We start from the raw sequence: 15,505 nt of genomic DNA on the forward strand, positions 1-15,505 counted from the left end.
TTTTAATGAGTCACTGATTTCTCTAATTCCTAAATCGTGCTCTTTTGCCTTAGTCTCCCTTTTTTTTTTTTCCTGCTTCATTATTCTAAGTTTGTCCTCTATATCGCTGATTCTCTGTTCTTCCTCATCCATCCTTGCCGCTGTGGCATCCATCTGTGATTGCAGCTCAGTTATAGCATTTTTAATTTTATTCTTACTATTTTTACTTCTTTTATCTCTGCAGAAAGGGATTCTAATCTATTTTCCACTCCAGCTAGTATTCTTATTATCATGATTCTAAATTCTAGTTCAGACATCTTGCTTGTATCTGTGTTGGTTAAGTCCCTGGCTGTCGTTTCTTCGTGCTCTTTCTTTTGGGGTGAATTCCTTCGTTTTGTCATTTTGAAGGGAGAAAAGAAATTAATGAGGTAGAAAAATTAAAATAAAATTAAAATTAAAAAAGTAGAACACAGTACTCGCTTCGGCAGCACATATACTAAAATTGGAACGATACAGAGAAGATTAGCATGGCCCCTGTGCAAGGATGACACGCAAATTCGTGAAGCGTTCCATATTTAAAAAAAAAAAAAAAAAAAAGTAGAACACACACACAACACACACACACACACACACAAATCTAATAAATGATGCTAGATCCTAGGTGTGTTTTGGTCTGGGTGTTGAAAGTGGTTTGATAGATTAGAGAAAAAAAGGGGGGGGGGACATTGTTTGAGAATTTGAAAAAGTGAATACACTGAAGTAGACTAAAATGAAATGATGGGAGTAAAACAGAATTTGAAAAAATTTACACAAAAGTAAAAAAATATAATAGAAAAAAAGTAAAAATATTTTTAATAAAAATTAAAATTTTTTTCTCTTTATTCAACAAAAAAAGAAACAAAAAAAGGAATTTGAAAATTTGAAAAAGTGAATACACTGTAGTAGACTAAAATGATGGAAGTAAAATAGAATTTTAAAAAATTTACATAAAAGCAAAAAATATAGTAAAAAAATTAAAAATATTTTTAATAGAAATTGAAAGTAAAAATGAAGTTTTTCTGCATTCAAGAAAAAGAAATGAAAAAAAGGAAATCGTTTGAAAATTTGAAAAGGTGAATACACTGAAGTAAAATAATGGAAGTAAGATAGAATTTGAAAAAAGTTACACAAACGTAAAAAACATAGTAAAAAGATTAAAGAAAAATATTTTTAATAAAAACAAAAATGAATTTTTTTCTTTATTCAAGAAAAAGTCATGTAAAAGAAAAAAAAAAAAGAAAGAAAATTGAATAGATGGACCTGCTGACAGATTGAAGTAGGACTGAAATTACTTCGTTTTCCCCTAGAAGTCAGTCTATGTAGCGCTTCATAGTCCATAAACTAAGCCCTTGGTGAGACTTGTGTTCTTGAAGAGCGAGGTGGGTCCAGTCGGGCGGGGCTCGGTGTGACGGCTCCGTTCTCCACTAGATGGCGCCGCTGGCCTCCTGGGGTGGATGGTTTGGGTGCTCGTAAGTATGCGCGTGCGCGGGATCGTGAAAATGGCGTCCTCCAGCTACCCTGTCTGTTCTCCCCGATCAGCGATTGCGCACCTGTCCTCTCTCTTCAGCTTCTGTCCACTCCCCGCTTCATTCTCCGTGTCCAGGCCCCAGGCAGTACCTCTCTCCCAAGTTTTGTCTCAGATGTGGCTGTTTTCCCCGGACCCTTACTTCTGACGAACTGCGGCCTTGACCCGTTAGGCCCCTCTGCGGGAGGGGCTCACCAAACAATGGCCGAATGAGCAATGGCCAAATGTCGGCTGCACCCAGGAACGCTTGCTAGACCCTGCTGCTGCCGGTGCCCCGAGACTGCGGCCAGGTGCCAGCCCGCCCCAGAAAAAAGTCGCGAGATGGTGTAGCAGCAGCGTCTCAGGGATTATGGAAAATCACAACACACGCCTGGCAGCCGGCTTCATCCTCGACGACCTTGTTTCAGCACCAGTAAATGTGGCTGCCTTCCGGGGTCTGCCAGGACCAGGTGGCTTCCACAGTCTCCACCAAATGTCCTTCCAGCAGTGGAACCGCTTCTCTCCGTGTGGCCTGAGCACCTCCCAGACCCCACTTTGTTCCTGGGGATTCGCCCGCCCTTCCCACCAGAGCACCGCCAGGTAGGGAGCTGCAGAGTTGCAGCCTTTGCGCTACCCTTGTTTATAGTCTTAATGGAATTTAAACCCTCTCGTATCTCCTTTCTCCCTTTTTCGTTTAGTGCCTGAGGCTGTTTCCAATTTTCCACTTTCTCTCCAGCTGCTTTTGGGGAGGGGTGCTTGTCCCAAAATCTGCCCCCCCCCCCCCCCCCCCCCCCGCAGTCTCCGTCCTCTCTCCGCCTGCAAAAGCACCTCCCTTCCCGTGGCTTCTCGCTCCCCAAGTTCACCTCTCCACGCTGCATACCTGCTGAATTCTGTGGTTCAGATTGCGCAGATTGTTGTGTTAATCCTCAGATCAGTTTTCTAGGTGTGTAGGATGGTTTAGTGTTGGTCTGGCTGGATTTCATGGGTGTGAGACACATAAAAAACATCCATGCTGTTCTGCCATCTTGGCTCTCCTCTCCCACCAAAAGATTTATTATTATTATTTTTTTTATGTTTATTTATTTTTGAGACAGAGAGAGAGGGAGACACAGAATCGGAAGCAGGCTCCAGGCTCTGAGCCATTAGCCCAGAGCCCGACGCGGGGCTCGAACTCACGGACCGTGAGATCGTGACCTGAGCTGTAGTCAGACGCTTAACCGACTGAACCACCCAGGCGCCCCTAAAAGATTTAAATGTTTATCCAGGATTACATAGTTTGGCTTGTTATTAAACCCTTAATAACCCAGAATTTACAGGAATCACTGTTAGGACCATCTTCTATGATAGTCACCTGTGAATTTCAGAGGACAAAAATTTAAAAACATGGTTTGTATTTTTCAGAGACTTCAAGTGACAGTTGGGTTTTTAGGATTAGTTTTGGCCCCATTGATAGAAACTGCAAATCACAGTGGCTTCAAGGAAATAATGTTTATTTATTTATTTTTTCCCCCAGAAGTGCTGAGACCACTGCAGGGCTGATTGCTGGCTCTGTTCCATTCTCAAAGCCCATGGCTTCTCCCTGCTTAGCTCTCCCATCCCGAGAATGAGATGTGCATCTTCATGATCCAAACGGGGAGCCGTAGAGCCAGCTTGTCCTAAGAAACATTCCTGGCAGCTGCCACACAAAACTTACACATAAATCCCATTGGCCAGAGCTTAGATACAGTTCTCTCCTGCAAGGGAGCCTGAAGTCTTTACTTTGGTGGCTTATGTTCTTAGCTAAAGAATTCCTTTCGGATGGGTGAATAAGAGTGGGATGCATTGGGCCACCAGCAGGGGGTTGACCCCTGTTTTGCTATTGACCAGACTTGAACTCCGAGGTTAACCGACTATAATGGACAGCATAAACAGTGCAGAACTTCTAAATTCTTTGTTTACTAGTACATTCACCATTCCGGAATGCTGAGTTCAGTAACTTACATTAAGTCAGAAAGTTGGTGAATTCATCAATCTGGGTGAGCAAATGTCTTCGGAGTGTTGACAGAGCACCAGGAAGCGTCCGAGGAGTCCTTGTACTCCGTGCCTGCTTTTCCTGAACACTTTGGCAATAAAGCCATCTTACGCTTACCATGTTAGGTATCTAAACAGTTGTATTTGAATGTCATGTATGGAGGAAGTGAGATGATAGGTTGCAAAGAAAAATATCAAGGCACAAGGAAAATGGGTTTTTTTGACGATTACAGTGAGTCACTAAGGGTTGAGTAGAATACATTTTTTTAAAATTTTTTTTCAACGTTTATTTATTTTTGGGACAGAGAGAGACAGAGCATGAACGAGCGAGGGGCAGAGAGAGAGGGAGACACAGAATCTGAAACAGGCTCCAGGCTCTGAGCTATCAGCCCAGAGCCCGACGCGGGGCTCGAACTCCCGGACCGCAAGATCGTGACCTGGCTGAAGTCGGACGCTTAACCGCCTGCGCCACCCAGGCGCTCCCATTTTTTTTTTTAAATCACTGCTAGGAAAAGACCCCCTCAAAACTTTCTAACGTTATAAAAGTACTTCATACTTATTTTGAAATGATGTAATATTGAAATGTAAAAAGTAAAAGCCCATATTGTCTTACTGTTGCCTGTCCCTGACCTGGTTCCCAGAGAGAACTATAAACCACTGTTCGGTGTCTTTTTTTTTTTTTTTTTTTAATCAGAAAGGGATAGATTGTTGCACTGCTTTGACCTTGCTTATTACATCTAATGTATTTCTTTTCCTTTTTATTAAAAAAAAGTTTTTAAATTTATTTTTGAGAGACAGAGCACTAGTGAGGGAGGGGCAGAGAGCGAGAGACAGAGAGAGAGAGAATCTGAGAGAGAGAGAGAGAGAGAGAGAGAGAGAGAGAGAGAGAGAATCTGAAGCAGGCTCCAGGCTCTGAGTTGTCAGCGCGGAGCCCGACATGGGGCTTGAACCCACAAACCGTGAGATCATGACCTGAGCCAAAGTTGAACGCTTAACCGACTGAGCCACCCAGGCGCACTTCATCTAATGTATTTCAAAGACACTTTTTTCTGAATACTTTCCATTACAGTATTTAACTTTTGTGCTTTTATTCTTAAACCATGTGAAATAAGAGTCACTGGAGGAGTCACTTTACCTTTCTTAACTGTGTGAAATGCGTGACACTTAATCTCTGTGTAATCCAAGAGTTGTGTAAAGTGACCTCTAAAGTCTCTTTCAGCTCTATTGCCGTGATGATAAAGATGTTGCCTCGGGCTGAGGAAAGCTTCTTTGACCTCCATCTATTTGCATAGATTTCCTTAAATTTAAACACATCCTGTTCCGCATCCGGACACGAAGTATGGAAACAAACCCAAAAGATACCATTTTTCTGTGTACCAGAGTGTGGGGACATTGCTGTAGGTAAGTTAGTGCCTCGACTTTTTTGTGCCGCTGGAGGTTTTTCTTTTGTGACTCAGTTCACAGTTGTCCTTTTGGAGGGGCTGGTATTGCCTCCACAGGAAAAGTGCATAATTGGAAATGAGGGAGAAGTTAGTCATGTAAAGATGGGTTACCCGGGGAAAAGCCCTCCAGTCTCAGAATGCACTTTTGAGGGCCCTTAGGATCTCCCCCACCCCCTCCGTGCACAATGACTAAGTCACCCTGAGTTAAAGATGGAAAAGGAGACAAGACTTGCTTAATTGTGGCTCGCGTAGGTGGCCTACAGGTGAAGGGAAATCAGGATGGAACGATAGAAGGAAGACTGAAAACAGGAAACAGATGTCTGGTGATGTAATGCTTGGATAGTACTTACTCAGTGAACCTGGGCTTAGTCACAAACAGCTGTATCCTGGTCTTAGTGTTGTAATTGTGCAGATAATTCTCAGCCCAAACAGGCACGTTCCCCAAAGTGTCCATTCTGTTTATAAAACAGGCAGTTCTTTTTCTTTAAAAAATTTTTTAATGTTTATTTATTTTTGAGGGAAAGAGAGAGAGCATGAGCAGGGGAGGGACAGAGAGAGAGGGAGACACAGAATCTGAAGCAGGTTCTAAGCTCTGAGCTGTCAGCATAGAGCCTGATGCGGGCCTCCGACCCACAGACCTGGAGATCATGACCTGAGCTGAAGTCGGTTGCTCAACCGACTGAGTCGCCCAGGCGCCCCTATTTTCTTTTTTAAATGTTACTCTATTTCTCGGACAGTGGAGTGGCTCTCTGGAATAGTAAACAGAATGTCAGATACAGGGCAGAGTGACCCAACTTAGTGTCTGGGAATAAAGTGTGCTAATGTTCATACAGGTCCCCGAATGGCTGTGTCTCTAGACACTTTGCTGGAGAGACATACAATGGTGGGGGCAGAAGTCCCTGTCGGAGACCTGGACCACAGTCCCGGCTCCTCCAGCAGCTTGAGCTCTGCGTTCTGCTGTCCTGGGTGTGAAGGGGGGATTCCCCCTCTTCCTGCTTGGGGACTCAGGAAGGTTATCTGTGGAGAGGCACCAGGCTCAGAGAGCCGGTTTGGGGGGCCACCAGCCATGGTTTACTTGGACCCAGATCCCAGTAGCGGCCTTGTGATCACTGTTGAACCTCTCCATGCCTCAGTTTCCCATGGGGGATAGTGATAGATCCTAACACATGATTATGATGAGGATTGGAAGAAGTCACTACTTGTAGAAAATGTTAGCACGATGCCTGGCACATAAATGCCTGTGTTAGTGAATTAAGCCTCTTTTACCGTCCCTCTGTGGTAGCCATTCTGTAGATGTTGCTTTTCTCCTGAAAATTTTCATATATAATCAGTGTCTTTTTAATGAAAAGAGAAGCATGCTATACTTTCTTATTTGTATCAGGACCTGCTGAAAAAGTACGTTTTATTTATTTTTTAATTTTTCTAATGTTTATTTATTTTTGAGAGCTAGAGAGAAAGACAGTGGAAGTGGGGAAGGTGCAGAGAGAGAGGGAGACACAGAATCGGAAACAGGTTCCAGTTTCTGAGTTGTCAGCACAGAGCCTGACATGGGGCTCGAACTCACGAACTGTGAGATCATGACCTGAGCCCAAGTCGGACGCTTAACCAACTGAGCCACCCAGGTACCCCAAATAAGTACATTTTAAAGAGAGAGCATGGTAGGAATTAGACCCAGAACCAGGAGGATTAAGTTGAATTTCAGTAACTTAGTCACTGATTTGCTCTGCCATTAATTTATAAAAGCCATTGGGGCGCCTGGGTGGCTCAGTAGGTTGAGCATCTGACTTCGGCTCAGGTCAGTGAGTTCAAGCCCTGTGTTGGGCTCTGTGCTGACAGCTCAGAGCCTGGAGCCTGCTTCAGATTCTGTGTCTCCCTCTTTCTGTGCTCCTCCCTCACTCACGCTCTTTCTCTGTCTCTCAAAGATGAATAAATGTTAAAAAAATTTTTTTTTTTTAATTTATAAAAGCCATTTACCTATCTAGGAAATTGAGAAAAAATTTAAATGGCTATGTTGTCAGATCCTATAAATTCTCTCTCTATACATAGGACATCTGGAAACTACAAAAAGGGAAGAAAATAAAAGTTAATCACTTAAGATTTTGGCTATGTAATGCTCTTTTTTTTGTTCTTCTGTATGTATTTTTTTTTTTTTTTTTGAGGTGGGGGGAGAGAGTGCAAGCAGGGGGAGGGGCAGAGAGAGAGAGAGAGAGAATTCTAAGCAGGCTCTGTGCTGTCAGTGCAAAGCCTGATGTGGGGTTCCATCCCACAAATCATGGGATCATGACCTGAGCTGAAATCAAGAGTTGGACACTTAACCGACTAAGCCACCCAGGAGCCTCCGTTTTTTTGTAAGTAGATGTATTTTTTCATTTTCATGATGGTTTTCATTTTCACCAATTAAGGTTATTGTGTATATATTATAGGATAGATTTATAAAAATCAAAGTAGTTTAAATTTCCTTTATATGGGTATATATGTTTTAAGTACTGTGTAAAAGATTAAAAATTTTTTAAATGTTTATTTATTTTTGAGAGAGAGAGAGAGACAGAGAGAGAGAGAGAGAGAGAGAGAAAGAGAGTGTGAGTAAGGAAGAGTCAGAGAGACAGAGACACAGAATCCGAAGCAGGTTCCAGGTTCTGAGCTGCAGCGCAGAGCCCGACATGGGGCTCAGGCTCATGAGCCGTGAGATCATGACCTGAGCTCAAGTCAGATGAGCCTTCCAGGCGCCCCATATTGTGTAAAAGATTTAAATGGAAGTATCAGGGCTAAAATTCATTAATATGAGCAGCAAAACTTTATATTCTCTTTTATTTATTTATTTTTATTAAAATAATTTTCTTAATGTTTATTTTTGAGAGAAAGGAACAGAATGTGAATGCGGGGTTGGGGCGCGGGGGGGACAGAGAGAGAGGGAGACACAGAATCTGAAGCAGGCTCCAGGCTCTGAGCTGTCAGCACAGACCTGGACGCAGGGCTTGAACTCATGAACCGTGAGATCCTGACCTGAGCTGAAGTCCACCTAACCGACTGAGCAAGCCAGGTACCCCATTATCTATTTATTTTGAGAGAGAGAGAGTGCAAGCAGGGGAGGGGTAGAGGAAGAGGGGGAGACACAGAATCCAAAGCAGGCTCTAGGCTCCAAACTGTCAGCACAGAGCCTGACATGGGGGTCAAAGTCACAAACCGCAAAATCATGACCTGAGCTGAAGTCGGCGCTTAACTGACTGATCCACCCAGATGCCCCTATATTCTCTTTTAAAAGCCTTTAATTTTACTTTCAGTAATGAAAGTAATTATTTCAGAAAAAGCAACACCATCAAACTTAAGATCAGTAGCATTAAAATTTGTAAGATACAAGAAACCAAAAGGTAACCTAATATTTCTTGATTTCTTCTGACCGTACAAAAATTATTCTGACAACTCACTATGAACTTAGATCAAGAGCCAGAAATTCTCACAACTGCCTTCTGAGGTAAGTGTATTTTCCATCTTACGTGTGGGGAAACCGGAAGTACGTTTGCCGTTGGTGTGGAGCAGAATACGTATGCAAGGGCAAATACACTCCGATGTGTGCCCTTCAACAAGGTAATCGGGTTAGTGTAAACTGTCCCGTGTGAATCCTAAGCGTTCAGTGTGTGCTTTGGTTGAAGAGCCTGGACGGTGTGCCCTGCTCCAAATCCAATCAGAAAGTAGCCATGATCTTGCTAATTCCCGTAAGTCCACATTTAAAGTAAAATCCCTTTGCAAGAAAGGAATTCTTATTTGCTAAGTGAAGAGGTCAGTAGGAGCCGTTTATGTGTTGGGTCATGATCTTTGCATCTCTTGTGTTATAAATTCACAGCCTTGTATACGTACGGTTTGCCTTTCTCCTCTTCCCTAAAACCCCTGTGTTTGTTGATTCTCTGGCAAACCCTTTCCACTGCTCCCTTGGCCTGGTGAAGGCTAAGCATTGATATCTCCTTTTTTTTTTAATTTAATTTAATATTATTATTTTTTAATTTATTTATTTTGAGCGAGAGACAGAGCAAGTGGGGCAGGGGCAGAGGGAGATGGAGAGGGAGAGAATCCCAAGCAGGCTCTGCACTGTGTGCGATATCTCCTTTTTTAAAGGGTCAGGTTCACTGAGGTGTGATTTGCATGTTGTAAAGGTGTTTGGGTGTAGAGTTGAATTGTAACAACTTCATACAGTCCTACCGCCACCACCACCACAGTCAAGACTGTTCTGTCACCTCTACAGTTGCCTCTTGTTCTTTTGTAGTCCATCTGTTCGCCCAGATCCTAGCAATCAGTGATCTGATTTCTGTCCCTGTATCCTTGCCTTTTCTAGAATTTCCTATAGATGGAATCATACAGTTTATAGCATTTTGAGTCTAGCTTTCCTCACTTAACACAATGCATTTGGAAGGCTTAATCGTGCTGACTGCTTCTACGGCTCATTTTCTCCTTTTTATTGCCGAATAGTGTTCCATTTTATGGACGTGCCACAGTTTGTTCATCTGTTGGCATTTGGGTTGTTTCCAGTTTTATTAATAAAGCCACTATGATTATAGATGATTTGGGGTTTGTCCATGTCAACGTGTGTATACATAATTCACTCTTTTTTATCGTGGGGTATGTGTTCCATCAAGCAGCTTATTTATTCAGCTACCTGTTGATAGGCCTCTGCATTGCTCGTAGTGTTTATCTATTAGAAGGAAAGCTGCGATGAACAGTGGCGTGTGAGTCTTTGTATAGATATGTGCTTTTTTTTCTTGTGGATAAATGTGAACATTGTGAACATCATGTAGAAACTGTTTTCTGAAGTGAGTGTGCCATTTTACATTCATCAGACGTGTAAGAGAATTCCAGATGCTTCTCATGCCTACCAGCACTTGGTGAATCATCTTTTTCAATTTCAGCTATTGTAATAGCTGTGCGGTGGTATCTCACTGTGGTTTCCCTACTGACTGTGCTTGTGTACCATTCACATTTCTTGGATGAAATATCTTCCTATTTTTGTCCATTTTTTTAAAAGTTTATTTATTTTGTGAGAGAGAGAGAGAGAGAGCGCACGTGCATGCAAGAGAGCGGGGGGGGGGGGGGGGCAGAGAGAGAGGGAGAGACAGAATCCCAAGCGGCTGTGGCTGTCTGCAGAGCCTGACTTGGAGCTCAAATTCAGCAGCCATGTGATCATGACCTGAGCTGAGATCAAGAGTTGGACGCTTAACTGACTGAGCCACTCAGGTGCCCCTATTTTTGTCCATTTTTAAATTGGATTGTTTTCTTATTATCTTTTGAGTGTTTTTTATATACACTGCATACTAGTCCTTTATCAGGTATGTATTTTTAAATATTGTCTGTCTGGGACTTGTCTTCATTTTCTTAACAATGTCTTTTGAAGAAGAGCTTTTAAGTTTGATAGAGTGCAGTTTATCAATTTTTTTCTTTAATGGATCATGCTTTTGGTATTGTATCTAAGATATCTTTGCCTAACCCAAGGTTACAAAGATTTTTTTTTCCTATTTTTTTCCCAAAAGTTTTCTTAATTCTGGGTTTTACTTTTTAGTTCTATGATACTTATAAAGTTAATTTTGGTTTAGGGTGTGAGTTATGGGTCAAAGTTATTAAAGCTTTTTTTCTCGGCACATGGATTTTTATTGTTCTAGCATCATTTGTTGAAAGATAATTTTTGCACCTTTGGCAAAAATCAGTTGATCAAGGATGCCTGGGTGGCTCAGTGGGTTGGGCATCCGACTTCAGCTCAGGTCATGATCTCACAGTCTGTGAGTTCGAGCCCCACGTTGGGCTCTGTGCTGACAGCTCAGAGCCTGGAGCCTGCTTCGGATTCTGTGTCTCTCTCTCTCTCTGCCACTCCCCTGCTCATGCTCATGCTCTGTCTCCTTCAAAAATAAACATTAAAAAAAATTTAAAAATCAGTTGGTCAAATGTGCATGAGTGTATTTCTGGACTCTTCTGTTTCATTGATCTATGTATCTATCATTCTATCAATATACATGGTCTTTATAACTAGACCTATCTTACAGTAAGTCTTTATTTTATTATTTTATTTATATGAAATTTATTGTCAAATCGGTTTCCATATAACACCCAATGCTCATCCCAACCGGTGCCCCTCCACAATGCCCATCACCCACTTTCCCCTCCCCTCCACCTTCCATCAACCCTCAGTTTGTTCTCAGTATTTAAGAGTCTCTTATGGTTTGCCTCCTTCCCTCTCTGTAACTTTTTCCCCCCTCCCCCTCCCCCCTGGTCTTCTGTTGAGTTTCTCAGGATCCACATAAGAGTGAAAACATATGGTATCTGTCTTTCTCTGCCTGACTTATTTCACTGAGCATAACACTCTCCAGTTCCATCCACATTGCTACAAAAGGCCATGTTTCATTCTTTCTCATTGCCAAGTAGTATTCCATTGTATATATAAACCACATCTTCTTTATCCATTCGTCAATTGATGGACATTTAGGCTCTTTCCATAATTTGGCTATCGTTGAAAGTGATGCTATAAACACTGGGGTACAAGTGCCCCTATGCATCAGCACTCCCGTATCACTTGGGTAAATTCCTAGCAGTGCTACTGCTGGGTCATAGGGTAGATCTATTTTTAATTTTTTGAGGAATCTCCACACTGTTTAGTCTTTATTTTTTTAAGTTTATTTATTTATTTTGAGAGAAAGAGAGTACGAGTGAGGGAGAGGCAGAGAGAGAGGGAGAGAGAATCCCAAGCAGGCTCTGTACTGGCGGTGCAGGGCCTGATGTGGGGCTCGAATTCATGAAACATGAGATCATGACCTGAGCCCAAACCAAGAACCGGCCACTTAGCCAACTGAGCCACCCAGGCACCCTTTACAGTAAGTCTTTAAATCAGTTAGTATGAGTCTTCTAACTTTTATCTTTCCAAAATTGTTTTGGGTAGTCTAACTCCTTTTATTTTCTTTTAAATTTTAGGATCAGCTTGTCAGTTTCTATTAAAAACAAACTGCTGGGATTTTTATTTGGTTTGTGTTGCATTCTATAGACAAGTTTGAGGAGATTTGACATCTTCACACTATTGAGACTTCCAACTACATATATGGTACACCTCTCCTTTTATTTAGATCTTGATTATTTAGATCTTTTATTTAGATCTTTATGTTTTTCAGCATAGAGATCTTGGACCTATTTTATTAGATTTATGTCATATATGGGGTTTTTTTGGTGTTAATATAAATGATGACACTTTAAAATTTCAATTTCTAACTGTATATATTAAAAATAAATAGGGGCGCCTGAGTGGCTCAGTCAGTTAAGTGTCTGACTTTGGCTCAGGTCATGATCTCACCATTTGTGAGTTCGAGCCCCGGGTCAGGCTCTGGGCTGACAGCTTGGAGCCTGGAGCCTGCTTCGGATTCTGTGTCTCCCTCCGTCTGCCCCTTCGCTGCTTGCACTGTGTCTCTCGCATTGTCTCAAAAATAAATAAACATTAAAAAAATTTTTTTAAATAAACATATTAACAAAATTGGTTCTGTAAAATGTTGACCTTTTATTCTGCAACCAAGCTAAACTCAACTATTAGTTCTAGTAGCTTTTTGGTAGTTGTGTATGTGGGGGGCTGTTTTCTATGTAGACAGTCATGTCATCTGCAGATAGTGACAACTTTATTTCTTCTTGTCTGGTTTGTATCCCATCCCTGCAACCCTGCTTTGTTTAAAAAAAAAAATTTTTTTTTTAACATTTGTTCATTTTTGAAAGGCAGAGAGAGACAGAGCACGAATGGGGGAAGGGCAGAGAGAGAGGGAGACACAGAAACAGAAGCAGACTCCAGGCTCCGAGCTGTCAGCACAGAGCCCGACGCAGGGCTCGAACTCATGGACCGCAAGATCATGACCTGAGCTGAAGTCGGCCACTTAACTGACTGAGCCACCCAGGTGCCCCAACCCTACTTTGTTTTGTATTATTGTGCTAGCTAGGACCTCCAGTATGAAGATGTGATGACAAATGAAAGTGGTGAGAACACACATCCTAGCCTTGTTCCAGATCTTAGAGAGCATTTAGTCTTTTACTATTAAAGATGATGCAGGCTATATGTTATTTGTGCATAACCTTTTTGAATTTGAGGAAGCTTTTTTAAAATTCCTTTTTAATCCGGGGCGCCTGGGTGGCGCAGTCGGTTAAGCGTCCGACTTCAGCCAGGTCACGATCTCGCAGTCTGGGAGTTCGAGCCCCGCGTCGGGCTCTGGGCTGATGGCTCAGAGCCTGGAGCCTGTTTCCGATTCTGTGCCTCCCTCTCTCTCTGCCCCTCCCCCGTTCAAGCTCTGTCTCTCTCTGTCCCAAAAATAAATAAACGTTGGAAAAAAAAATTAAAAAAAAAATTCCTTTTTAATCCTTAGTTTGCTGAGAGTTTTTGTCATGACTATTAGTTGAATTTGTCAAATGCTTTTTCTACATTTATTGAGATGATCGTATATTTGTTTTCTTTAGTTTCTTGATATGATGAAGTACATTGATTTTCTAATGTTGAACTAACTGTGCAATCCCAAGATTTGTTAATATTTTATTAGGATTTTATTTCACCTTTGCCCATGAAGGATATCAATTTGTAATATTTTTTCTGGTACTATTTTTTTTTTCCTGGTTTTGGTGTCAGGATAATGCTGTCTCTTAAAATGAATTGGGAAGAATAATCTTTTATTGTCTGGAAGACTGTGTAAAATTGATATTATTAAATATCTTAAAGAATTTGCCAGTGTAACCACCTGAGTCTGTAGTTATGTGATAAAGTTTTTAACTGTAAAGTTTATTTATTTTGAAAGAGGGACCGAGTGGGGGAGGGGCAGAGAGAGAGAGAGAGAGAGAGAGAATGAGAATCCTGAGGAGGCTGCTCTGCACTCAGAGGCTGATGTGGGGCTCGAACTCACAAACCGCGAGATTATGACCTGGGCCAAAATCAAGAGTTGGACGTTCAATTGACTGAGCCACCCAGGCACCCCAGATTTTTAACTATAAATTTTATTTCTTTAATAGATACAGGACTATTAAGGTTATTTATTTTTCTTTAAATAGACTTTGGTAATTTGTACATTTCAAGGATTTGGTCATTCATCTACATTGTCAAATTTATGGGTATGAAATTATTAATATACCTTTACTATTCTTTTTACTTCTGTAGGATCTATAGAGATATCTCTCCCTAGTTCCTGATTGTAATTTGGATGTTCCTTCATTTTTTTTTTTTTTTTTTGATTGGACTAATTAGAGGTTTATCAGTTTTCTTTTTTGTTTTATTTTGAGAAAGAGAGAGAGCAGGGAGGGGCAGAGAGAGGGAGAGACAGAATCCCAAGAAGGTTCTGTGCTGTCAGTGCAGTGCCTGACGCAGGGCTCAAACTCAGGAAACCATGAGATCATGACCTGAGGTGAAATCAAGAGTCAGCTGCTTAACCGACTGAGCCACCCAGGTGCCCCAAGGTTTATCAGGTTTATTGATCATCTCAAAAGACGAGTTTTTAGTTTCATTGATTTTCTCTATTTTTTGTTTTTAATTTTCTTGATTTCTGCTTATTGTTATTATTTCCTTTCTTTGTCTGTGTTAGATTTAATTTGCTCTTCTTTTTCTAGTACATTTTTATTTTTTTAAAAACAGCTTTATTGAGATAATTCACATATAATAGTGATTCTCAGCGTGTGATAGTTTTTGATATACTTACAAAGTTATTCAACCATCACCACAGTCTAATTAAAGGGCTTTCCCATAATCACGAAAAGAAGCCATGCTCATTAGCAGTCAGTATCTATTCTTTTCTCCTCTCCCCATCCCACGGCAATTACCAATCTACTTCCTGTCTCTGTAGATTTGCCCATTCTGAAAATTTCACATCAGTATATGATAAAGATGTGATCTTTCGTGTCTCATTTCTTTCACTTGACATAATATTTTTTGAGGTCCATCCATGTTGCAGCATGTATCAGTGCTTCATTCTTTTTTATTGCAGAGTAATATTCCACCTTATGGATCTACAACACTTTGCTTATTCATTCATCTGTTGATGGACATTTGAGCTGTTTTCACCTTTTGACTCTTGTGAATAATGCTGCTATGAACATTAGTGTGTGAGCATCTGCTTGAGTCCCTACTTTCAGTTTTTCGAGGGGTTTATACCTACAAGTGGAATCATTGGATCATATGATAATTCTTTAACTTTTTGAGGAACCACGAAACTCTTTCCCAAAATGGTTGTTTTTTACATGTAAAGAACCTCATATATGCAAGGCGCTGTGCAAAGAATTTTCAAATATTCATTTATTCTATTAAACATTCAAATGCTTGTTTATTGAGTACCTCCTCAGTACTGAACCCTGGGTATGCCATGATGAATAAAACATAATCTTTGTCGGGCATCTGGGTGGCTCAGGTGATTAAATGTCTGACTCTTGATTTCGGCTCAGGTCACGATCTGAAGGTTGTGAGATTGAGCCCATTGTAGGGCTTCATGCTGATCGTGGAGCCTGCCTAAGATTCTCTGTCTCCCTCCAGGCGCCTGGGTGGCTCAGTCAGTTG

General features: G+C 41.3%; 1 non-coding gene across 1 annotated transcript; it reads left to right on the forward strand.

Annotated features, from left to right (window-relative positions):
* The first annotated feature begins 451 nt into the window (after positions 1 to 451).
* LOC125156809 (U6 spliceosomal RNA) lies at positions 452 to 558 on the forward strand. Its single transcript, XR_007148787.1, has one exon. It is a non-coding gene; the product is annotated as a U6 spliceosomal RNA (small nuclear RNA).
* The last annotated feature ends 14,947 nt before the right edge of the window (positions 559 to 15,505 follow it).

This window comes from Prionailurus viverrinus, chromosome F2 (genome assembly GCF_022837055.1).
Source record: "Prionailurus viverrinus isolate Anna chromosome F2, UM_Priviv_1.0, whole genome shotgun sequence".
Lineage (NCBI taxonomy): Eukaryota > Metazoa > Chordata > Mammalia > Carnivora > Felidae > Prionailurus > Prionailurus viverrinus.